Source organism: Ceratotherium simum, chromosome 7 (genome assembly GCF_057802395.1).
Source record: "Ceratotherium simum simum isolate JZ-2026a chromosome 7, ASM5780239v1, whole genome shotgun sequence".
Taxonomy (NCBI): Eukaryota; Metazoa; Chordata; class Mammalia; order Perissodactyla; family Rhinocerotidae; genus Ceratotherium; species Ceratotherium simum.
The window spans coordinates 80,516,331-80,526,095 of NC_141906.1; the positions used below are offsets into that span (position 1 = coordinate 80,516,331).

Below are 9,765 nucleotides of genomic sequence, written 5' to 3' on the forward strand. Positions count from 1 at the left end.
TTTATTATTTAGACTCTGAAGGAGACGTTATAGAGATGTTAATGCAAATCATAAGGGCTTAAGAGTGTCATATACATGTAAGGAAAGTTATCTAACCCTGGCCTCATTAAAACAGGTTTTTCTCACATATCTTTCTTTAAAAAAAAAAAAAAAATACCAGTACCAAAACCAAAGTGGTATTTAAATTCAGTTTACAAACATAAAATGGTATCAGGAAATTATCAAAAACCAGGATATCCAAAAAACAGAGCAGAACTGTCTTTCCATTCATTCTTAATCATCTAAATAAGCAAGTGATTAATAAAAATACAGTACAACGTATGGGAAATTTCTCAAGTTATTGCAATTACCAGCTGTTAACTAAACTAATGGTTTCAGTAAAGGAGAAAATTTGGTAACAATTAGCATACCACTCAGGAGAACAACTCTATAATATAGGGGAGCAAAGGTGACATATATTTTAGGCATACTGTTTAGACTAGAACTTATAATCACCATCTTTATGACTTATTGAGTGCTGACTCTATGCTTATATTGTATTAAGCCTTGACATGTATTATTTCACTTAATCATCACTACAAGCTTCTAAAATAGATTTTATCATTATTCTCTGATTTGTAATGGGAGGAGGTACCTGAGGCACCAGTGTTAGTCTGTCCAGGCTGTCCAGGATCAAAGTGTATATCACAGCTAGCATTCAAACACAAGTCTATCTGGCTCCAAAGCAAAAATCAATACCTTTCCAGGAGTCTTAACCCCTATAAATGCTATGATAAGAAATAATCCTTGTGCTAAGTAAAGCAGAAAAATTTTAAGTCCTAAATCAGGGGTTGGCAACCTTTTTCTGTAAAGGGCCAGATAAATATTTTAGGTCTTGCAGGCCATACTGTCTATGTTGCAAGAACTCAACTCTGCTATTGTACTGCCAACACAGCCAAAAACAATACATAGAAGAATGAATGTGACTGTGTTCCAATAAATCTTTATTTATGGACATTGATATTTGAATTTCATGTAACTTGTACATGTCATGAAATATTCTTTTGATTTTTTTCAACCACTGAAAATTTTCTACATCATTCTTAGTTTGTAGGCCATACAAAAAACAAGCTGCAGGCCAGATTTGGCCTACACAGTAAATTTTGCCAACTTCCGACCTAAGTAATGTAGACAAATATAAAATAAATTTTTACTAAACAGCTCTTCTCACAAATCCTAACGTTTAACCTCCTTTAATATTTTGAACTGATACTTTAAAGAAGCTCAAAGTCTCAATAAACTTGTCATCTGTCCAGATTAATCGAAAATTCCAAAGAGTCCAAAACTGTACGTATTACATATAGATTTCCTAAGAATGAGATAGAATCACAAAATTTTGGAACTAGAAGAGATTTTACACATTCTCACTCCTCCTTATGTGCATTTTTTAAATTGATATTAAAATATTTAAAACAGTTAAATACTAAGTTTGTATGTAATAACAGTAACACCTTACACGTATAAAAAGTTTTACAAAGCATTTTCACATACTTTCTCTCACCTGATCTTTCACAACTCTGTAAGGAAGACAATCCAAGCCTTCTCATCCCTATTTTATACATAAGGAAAACAAGCTCAGAAATGTAAATAACTTGCCCGAACAAAGTACCACGCCACACAGCTATTCCGCGACAGAACTGCAACCTCAACCTGATTTCAAGTCCTTGCTGCCTCTTAACTACTTTCACGGACATCAGATTTCATATTAAAGGGTTAAATCCTAAAAATTCTCAAGAATATCAGTCATAATCTTTAAAATACAACATAACATAATCTTTAAAATACAATGTACAATGTTTAGTTCATTTCATTCCATTTCCTTCTGCTACCACAGTTTTCTGAAGAGGAGTTGCTGGTCCTTGACATTTGTTAAATGCAGTTACAGTCAACAGTGAATCTATGTATACCGTGCAGACAGTACACCCAGGCCAGCTTGGGAAGGGAAAACACTGCTGAGTAAGTCATGTAAAGAGAGAATAAGAGAAAGAGAGAAGTGGAAATGAACGTGTTGCCATTAAAGTCTCAGCCCAACTACAGAACAGCTTCTGGTGACTGAAAAATTATGTGGGGGCTGGGAAAAGAAAATAAAAGGAACATAACTACTGGAATTCAAACCAACATCAAAGCCTCTAATGACAATTGAGCCTGCCTGGCTGCTTCTCAGTCTCCCCCTAGAAAACAAAACAGTTATGTAACCGAAAAAGGTTCTTCCAACTAACATTTCCTCTCTGGCCCACTTACACCCTATCACCCACCTCAGTGTGCACCACCATACAGTAAACTGGGTTTCCACCCCAGCTATGTCTGGACAAGTCTCTGTCCAAAGTGCTGCTTTATTCCACGGACTGCTATACGGATGATGGTATGAAGATAACTACTTTGAGCACAGTTCCAACCTCACAACATTCTAGAGACTTGCTCTATAAAGTATCACCACACCTAATTTTAGGAATGAAGCAGACTCGAGATATTCCTGAAAATGGAAATCACAACATCATAATACCCCATCTTCACAAAAAGCCCTATTAAAAAGAATTCACACCAATGAGTACTTGAAAAACTTTGAGGTCATGTTGTAGCAGCAATCAAAGCTTCTAATTCCTTCACTCTAAAGTCCAAAGAGCAAATGTCAAGATTCCAAGTTAGACTTCAATTTACCTAATGAGGAAAAATATATTAATGAATCACAACCATCACTACCCAAAAATATTACAACAACAAATCCAATTACTGAATCAAACTAGCACATTTTCTGGCCTCTCAGAGCAACTGTCCTCTAGCACCATATGCTTTTTATTCTTCCAATAGAACTAAGAATATAAACATTTACAAAAGAAATCCATGTATCAGAAGTTATTCCCATTCAGACTAACTTAAAAGGTCTAAATCTATGCCAAATAAAACTCAGAAAGAATGGAAAATAAAAGATGCTGACAACAATGCAATGTGGCTCAGCTGCCAACTATCCATGTAGCATCACGCAGTGCCCCGAGCACTTTAAAAGCAGATTGCAATTCTGCATGCAGATCAAAATTATAATTATCCAAATTCTATTTCCTAAAAGATAACTATTTAACTGCATCCCAAGCATCCTGCTGTGGGTCTCCTCCTACCCTCCACCTTTTTTAAGCTTCAGCAACAGAAGGTGAAGTTATAACGGGTCCAGAAGTAGACTGAAGCTAAGAAATCAGGTTTGACTTTCTCTCTCTAACGTTTCTTGGGATCTGTTTGAAAAATCTTTAACATAAATATTCACTAAAGTCAACAAAATGAGAAAGGCATGATATGGGGGCGGAGGGGGAGTTGAAGCAGGGAAAAGGGCACTAAGTCAGCAGTATTGTCCAAGAGGTAACAGCAACTCCATCAATCAGAAAGACGAGAGGGAAAACTCCACGGAGACCCTGCGGGCAGACACATCTGCCCGGCGCGCCCTGCACAGGGAGGCGGCAGCGCAGGGTCGCCCGTGGGCAGCAGAGAGAAACGCTCGCGCAGCGGCTCCTCTGGGAGCGCCCGTGTCCCCAGAGTCCCCATTCCCTGGGAGTCGCGGCTCTGGCTTGACTTGAGCCTCGGGCGGGGGGAGCACTGCAGCAGGCCAGAGATCAGTCCGAGCCCGGCATCTGCCGAGGCCGTGGGGACATGGGAGATGCGAGCGCGCTAGGCGGTCGGCCAGAAGCGCGGTCCACGCCGGGAGGCTGGGGAAACGAGTCCGGGGGGGGTCTGGGCGAAACCCGAGATGGTCCTCTAAGAACATTCGATCTGGAACCTTTACTTTAGAAAGAATTTCTTCTCAAAAGGAAAGCAGGCCCCCGCAGCCTTCCCTGCGGCGCCTGCCCACGTCACCGGCGCCCCCGGCCCTCCCGCGGCCCCCGCCTTACCAAGCCCCGCGGCCCCGCCGCGCCGCCGCGGCGTCGCTGCGCCCTGCTCGCCGCTCCGTGTCTGCCCTCCGCGGGCGCCGGGCCCGACGCCCTCCTCCGCCTCCGCCTCCTCCTCGCCGCCGCCGAGCAGCGCCCGCGCCGCCGAGCCTAGTGCCTGGCCGCTGAGGGCAGCCGCGGGGGCTCGGCCGGGCACCCCCCGCGCCAGCGCCTCATCCCGCCTCGCCGCCCCGTCAGGCTCGGGGGCGGGGACGCCGGGCTCCGGGCCACGGCCTCAAAGTCCCCACCTCCGGCACGCACCACGCTCGCCCGCCCCCCGCGGACTCGGCCCCGAGGACGCGGCTCTCCGGCTCCCGAGCCCCTCACCGCGACGCCTTCGGGCCGCCCCCGCAGCGCCCCCGCCCCGTTCGCCGGCGCGCGCCCCGCCGGAGCCCGCCGCCGGCCCAGCCTCCGCCTTCTGCGCTCCGCCTCCTCCTGCACCCGCGACGCCCGCAGCTGGGAGAAGAGGCGCGCCGCCGCCGCCGCGGGCACGAGCACGCGCGAGGAGGGCGGGCGGAGCGCGCGCGTGGCCGAGGGCGGCGGGGGCGCGCCCAGGCCTCGCCTGCTGTTGTCCCGGGAGCGCACGTGCACTGCAGGGGGGCGGCGAGGGACGCTCGGCGGGTCCTCCCGGGGGGGGGGGGCGCGGGAGCAGGCGCCGCGCGGGAACGGGGCTGAGATGCTGCCGTAGGGCTTCGGGCGTAATCTGTTGCCTCGGCTTCTGCGTTGTGCTGCGGTGCAAAAATAAGAAACCTGCCGCAGCGGCAGTAACACCAGGAAGAGACGTCCTCTGAGACTACGGCAGTGGCTCCTCACCATTCCCAGCTGACCCCTGAATACTGTCACCGCGCGGGGGAGAGAAGGGGGCGTTGCCGCAAATCGGGAAAATCCTCGACTCTCCATCTCTTGCGCATTTTGGTCTAAAATCAACTCGCATCTGTTCTTATTTGGAATCAGGGGGCCTAAAAGTTCCTTCAATAGGCTTCTTCATTCATAGTTATGGACCAGAAGATTGGAAGTGACATGGCAGGGGAGAGGAAGGACAAGAAAGGGTGAAGGAGTAGCAAACCCGAAGGTGCGTGGCTAGCCTGAAAAGAGATTTTGGAGACAAGTGAAGGAGCTCACAGGGAACCCCCTGCCTGTGGATGGCACGGCCCTTGGTTCTTCCCTGTTCCTTTTGTTCAGCCCTAAAGGCCGTGCACCACTTCCAACTGCAACAACCATCTGTGTAACAGAATATATCTTGACATTCTACTGTTTTCTGTTTCCATTTTTTTCTTTATATATGTAACTTTCACTCCTTCTGACTCATTTGGTATCTAAATGTTGGGGGGGGGACTTCATAATTTAATTCTTAGTCCTCAAACCTACAGTGCCAAATACTGCATCATCTAATGTCACTGCAGTGATTTGGGTCCGCTCAGCATTTAGTCATTTCAATGGGAGTCATTGAATATAAAACGTGGCCTTGACCGCACTTAGCAGAATTTCAAGGGCATGTGCATGAAGCAGGATTTCACCACATCCTGGAGAGAAATTAGGGAGTGATAGTGTCCAATAATCCCACTTTTGCCAGCTTCAGTACAACCAAAGTTTCTTTAAAGACCAACATTCTAGATGTTTTCTAGCAGAGAAGGAGGGAAGGGATGGAATGAGAAGATTTGCAGAGAGGCACAAACTGAGATGGGAAAATTTAAAGAAGCCTGCTTTAAATAAATGTATTCTGGTATGGTAGCCATCTACTGGAAACAGGTGCGCTTAGGATCCGTAATGGTCTTAGTGGATACTTCCTAAGTGCTGGAGAAACAACAAGGTAAATGATGAGAACTAGAGACCTTCAAGTTTGTTACAAATCTGTAGTTTAAAAATTACTCTTTCTCCAAACTGCAACAGTTCCATGGGTTCATCTTTCAGCCACAAGAGAGCCATCTCTGCCAGAGAGCCACAAGTATGCAGAGACAGGCAAGCATGCAGAGAGGAATTCAGTGGCTCGTGTTATCCCCGGGGGTTGGTGAGCATTAAACATAAAACTTCCTGTGATGTCAAGAGGAAGTCAGCATGGGACGTTAAACCAAGTCACCATGGGAAGCAAGTTTTGCCCAAGGCTGCTGGTACTTTGGCTACTCTCAGCTAAGAGAATGACGTTCTGTATTCTTTTCAGAAAGCTTTTACATCCCAGAGTTTTGCCGTCACACCCCAAAATTCAGCTGCAGTGGCTGAATGTTAAATGGTTTGTGCTCAGCTGGTGGAGAAGGTGAATAATATGTAAATGAGCTAGGATCTATGCATACATTGGATGACACAGATATTTTGCCTCAGAGTCTCAAAATGTTTTGGTAACTTTCTTTCTATTGGTTTCATATCTAGTTCAGAGAAAGAACAAATGGATTCCATATGTGTATTCCAAATGTCAGAGGTGTTTGAGCAAGCTCAAGGGTGCTGACGCTCCTTACTCTCGTTCTGAGCCAGCACTCACTCTCCTTGGAAGGAAGCATCCAAATATCCTATGAATCAGTAGTTATTATTGCTAAACCTGCAGATAAACTGAAGGTTGTGATTTCTGGGCCACTCTGCAGCCATCTGAACTTGGTGTTTCTGTCCTAATAACACCCTTAGTAATTCAGTATGTATATCCCAGTAATTGCAACATTTCCTAAAAAAGCTGTAAAATAATGTTAACTGCATTTGTTGTGGTTTGATTCAATATTCCCAAAGTGACGGGAAGGGGAGAGGAGGCAAATTCCCCCTCTCTCTGAAGCTGTTGGAGGCCTCAGCCCAGCCTCCTTTCTTGGCCTTGGCACTGTCATCTTGCGGGCGCTGCATCTGGGCTCCCTCCTGGCATCTCGGATCTGTTGCACTGCAGTCCCCTCCAGACACTGAAGCAGCATCACGGTGCAGTCAAGTGAAGCCAGTGAGAAGGGCAGCCACACAACTGGAACACTTACCTAGCCTTGCGTTTTAGAGAGAGCCTGGGAATTGAGCGAGGGAGAGAGAGGAAGCTTATTTTCAGCCCCAAATTGAATGTTCAACAGCTGGCTTGAGAAAAATGAATTGCTGAAAGCGGGCCAGGCTTAATAGAGAATTTGCCCAAAGTGACATTTGACACTGCCATGTGTGTTTATTTTCTTCCTGGCCAAAGGGCCAGCTCCATGTTGTGTCCCCATAAAACAAGACAACAAAATAGATTTTTGGAAAAGGTGTGTTGTCTGTGTGTAGCATTCTCCTAGCCAATATGGCTGCCCATGGAGTAGTAGCCTTTCTAAACATTGAGCCCTTTACCACAAAAAAAACTACTATTGGGCAACATTTTAGGAAGTGGTCAGTAGTCCCCATCCCTGGAATGTGACAAATCCCTGGGGCATTCGTTGAAATGATCAACTTTCCATGTTCTCTCCTCTCCTGGTCACATTTTCGTTCATCAGCCTGTATCACAATAATTTAGAACTTTTGGTTGTTCTCCCACAGAGATTTTTTTTCAGTCTTTAAACAGTAACACCAGCTGTACCTATCTACATGTCTGCTTTTGAATTGTTCAGCCAGATAGTAGTTCCCTTGCTGTCTCCTCCATTAGGTCTTTCTCCTCTTCCAGAATTCTAAATGTTGACTGCCCCAGGGCTCTGACCTTGGGCCTTTCCTATTCTCTTTCTACAACTCCCTTTCAGGGCAGTCTCCTCCAGCCCTTGGCTTTAAATAGCTTCCATTCACTGATATATGTATATCTTTAACCCTGACCTCTCCCCAGCACTCCAGGCTCATATATCCTGCTGCCCACGTGACATCTCCACTTGGATATTTCAAACTTAATTTGTCCAAAACAGAACTCTAGATTTTCCATATTAAAAACAGAACCCAAAATTGCTTCCTTCAAGTCTTCCCCGTCTCAGGACAGAAGCTTCTCTTTCTCTCAAATACCACATTCATTTTAGCAGCAAATCCTTCCAGTTCTACCTTCAAAACATATACTGAATCCAATCTCCTTCCACCTTCCTACCCACTAACACTCATGTCTGCCCCCCGAATCTCTCTCCAGGGTGGCTAACTGGTCTCCCTGCTTGCTTCCATGCTTTTAGTCTCAAATCAGGAATCAGAGAATTTCTTTTAATACATGAGTAAGATAGTGTCATTCTCCTTGCTCAGAACTCTCCAGTGCTCTAGGCTTCTAATCACACCACAATAAAATCCAAAGTCCTTTCCCCAACCTTGCAAGTCCCTTCACCCCCTATTCTCCTCTCCAGGCTTTACCTCTTAACATTCATTCTGCTCCAGCTAGGAGGCCAGCCTTCAGCTCTTCGTTAAACCAGTGAGGGCCATTTCCTCTGGCTTTTCATTAACCTTCTCAGCTGCTGTCTAATATAGTTCCGCTTTCTCTGTCCCCTGACTCTGCTTTTTGTTTCAGCACTTACCACTACACGATTGTGTTTTGTAATTGACTATTTATTATTTGTCTTTCTTACTAAAATGAACACTCCATGAGGGCAGGGACTTGGTTTATTCACCGTTGTATCCACATTGCCAAATAAATGAAGAAATGGTATTGTCGCAGTGCAGAATCTATATGCTCACTTATTTTGTGCTGTTGCTTATTGCTATGGATGTATCTTTATACTTATTACAGGTGGGGCCAATTGCAAGTTATAAAATTAACACTGGAAATTAACAGTGACTATTATGCTTCCCAAACTTCTTTGTCTAATATTTTCAAATAAGAAAAAAATATATTTTTGAATCAGAAAAAAATGTTCTGAGGTAGGAAAGCAGCCTATACAGTCGCCCGAGTTTATCACCCACTGTCTGAGCTCCGCATTAGGCATCATCATGAGCAACACAGAATCCGTTTTATAGTCAGATGTGAACCTGACTATATGTGTCAGGAATCACATTGAAAGGGAAGAGTTTGTTTACAGTAGTAATTCCACTTCTTATCAAGCAGAATTATGTGGAGGTTCAAGAAAAAATTAACAAAGAGGCAACTATAACATTTCTATATATGAAATCCTTAGAGGGCAGCAAAATATTTGGAAGGGGATCAAGGTCTAGGGGAGTTGTTTCCCCCAGGGGATTTTTTGAAGCTGTATTTCCACAGCAAATATGATGCTTTATTTAAAATGTATGTTCAACTGAGATGACTTGGAGGAAGCTGAATCTCCCATTGGTGGCTGTGACAGTGGTGAGAGTGGAGAAATGTTGCTACTCCTCATGAGAAAACACACACTCACACACACACAACCACACAACATTTCACTATCAACACACTGAGTGCTCTACTCCTCCCTCAGAGCTCTGCTTGAGTCAGCACTCTGCTCAGCTGCTTGGTGATGCTCCCAACCCCACGGCCTTTTATTAGATCTAAAGGACTGAAACCAGTATTGAGGAAGTGCATAAGAAAGCGACTTGGGAAAGCTAGAGATCAAAGAGAGGTCATTCAACTCTGGGGCTGCTTCTTTCCCAGGGTGCTCCCTGCAATTCCCCTCCCACGATTTTGTCTTTTGTGGCTTCCAGTTTCCAGAACTTAATGCCTCTCGGAAGGTCTAAAACATCTGTGTTTTCCTGCTATATTCAAAATACATGTTGGCTGAGAATTTACCTATGTTTCTGAAGCAATGCAGTAGATGCTAGGTTTCCTGGGCAACTTGAGAAGAACTGTAGTAGATAATCCAACATGCCATTTTATTATTTTTTTTTAAATCACTTGCACTTGGATTTGGAAGTTATATTGTATTTAACTTTAAGTATGGATGATCCCTGAATATACTGCGGGTTAGGGGTCATAATATATCAGACAAAACAATAAAACTACCCTATCAAAATATTATTCCCC

The 9,765-nt window shown here is 44.8% G+C and overlaps 1 protein-coding gene across 1 annotated transcript in view; it reads right to left on the reverse strand.

Moving 5' to 3' along the window:
• Positions 1-4,273, reverse strand: part of ARHGAP32 (Rho GTPase activating protein 32) — a 322,445-nt gene extending 318,172 nt beyond the window's left edge. The window contains exon 1 of the mRNA XM_087433924.1: positions 3,915-4,273. The gene's annotated coding sequence lies outside the window, so the exon portion shown is untranslated. The remainder of the gene's footprint in view (positions 1-3,914) is intronic.
• Between the last annotated feature and the right edge of the window lie 5,492 nt (positions 4,274-9,765).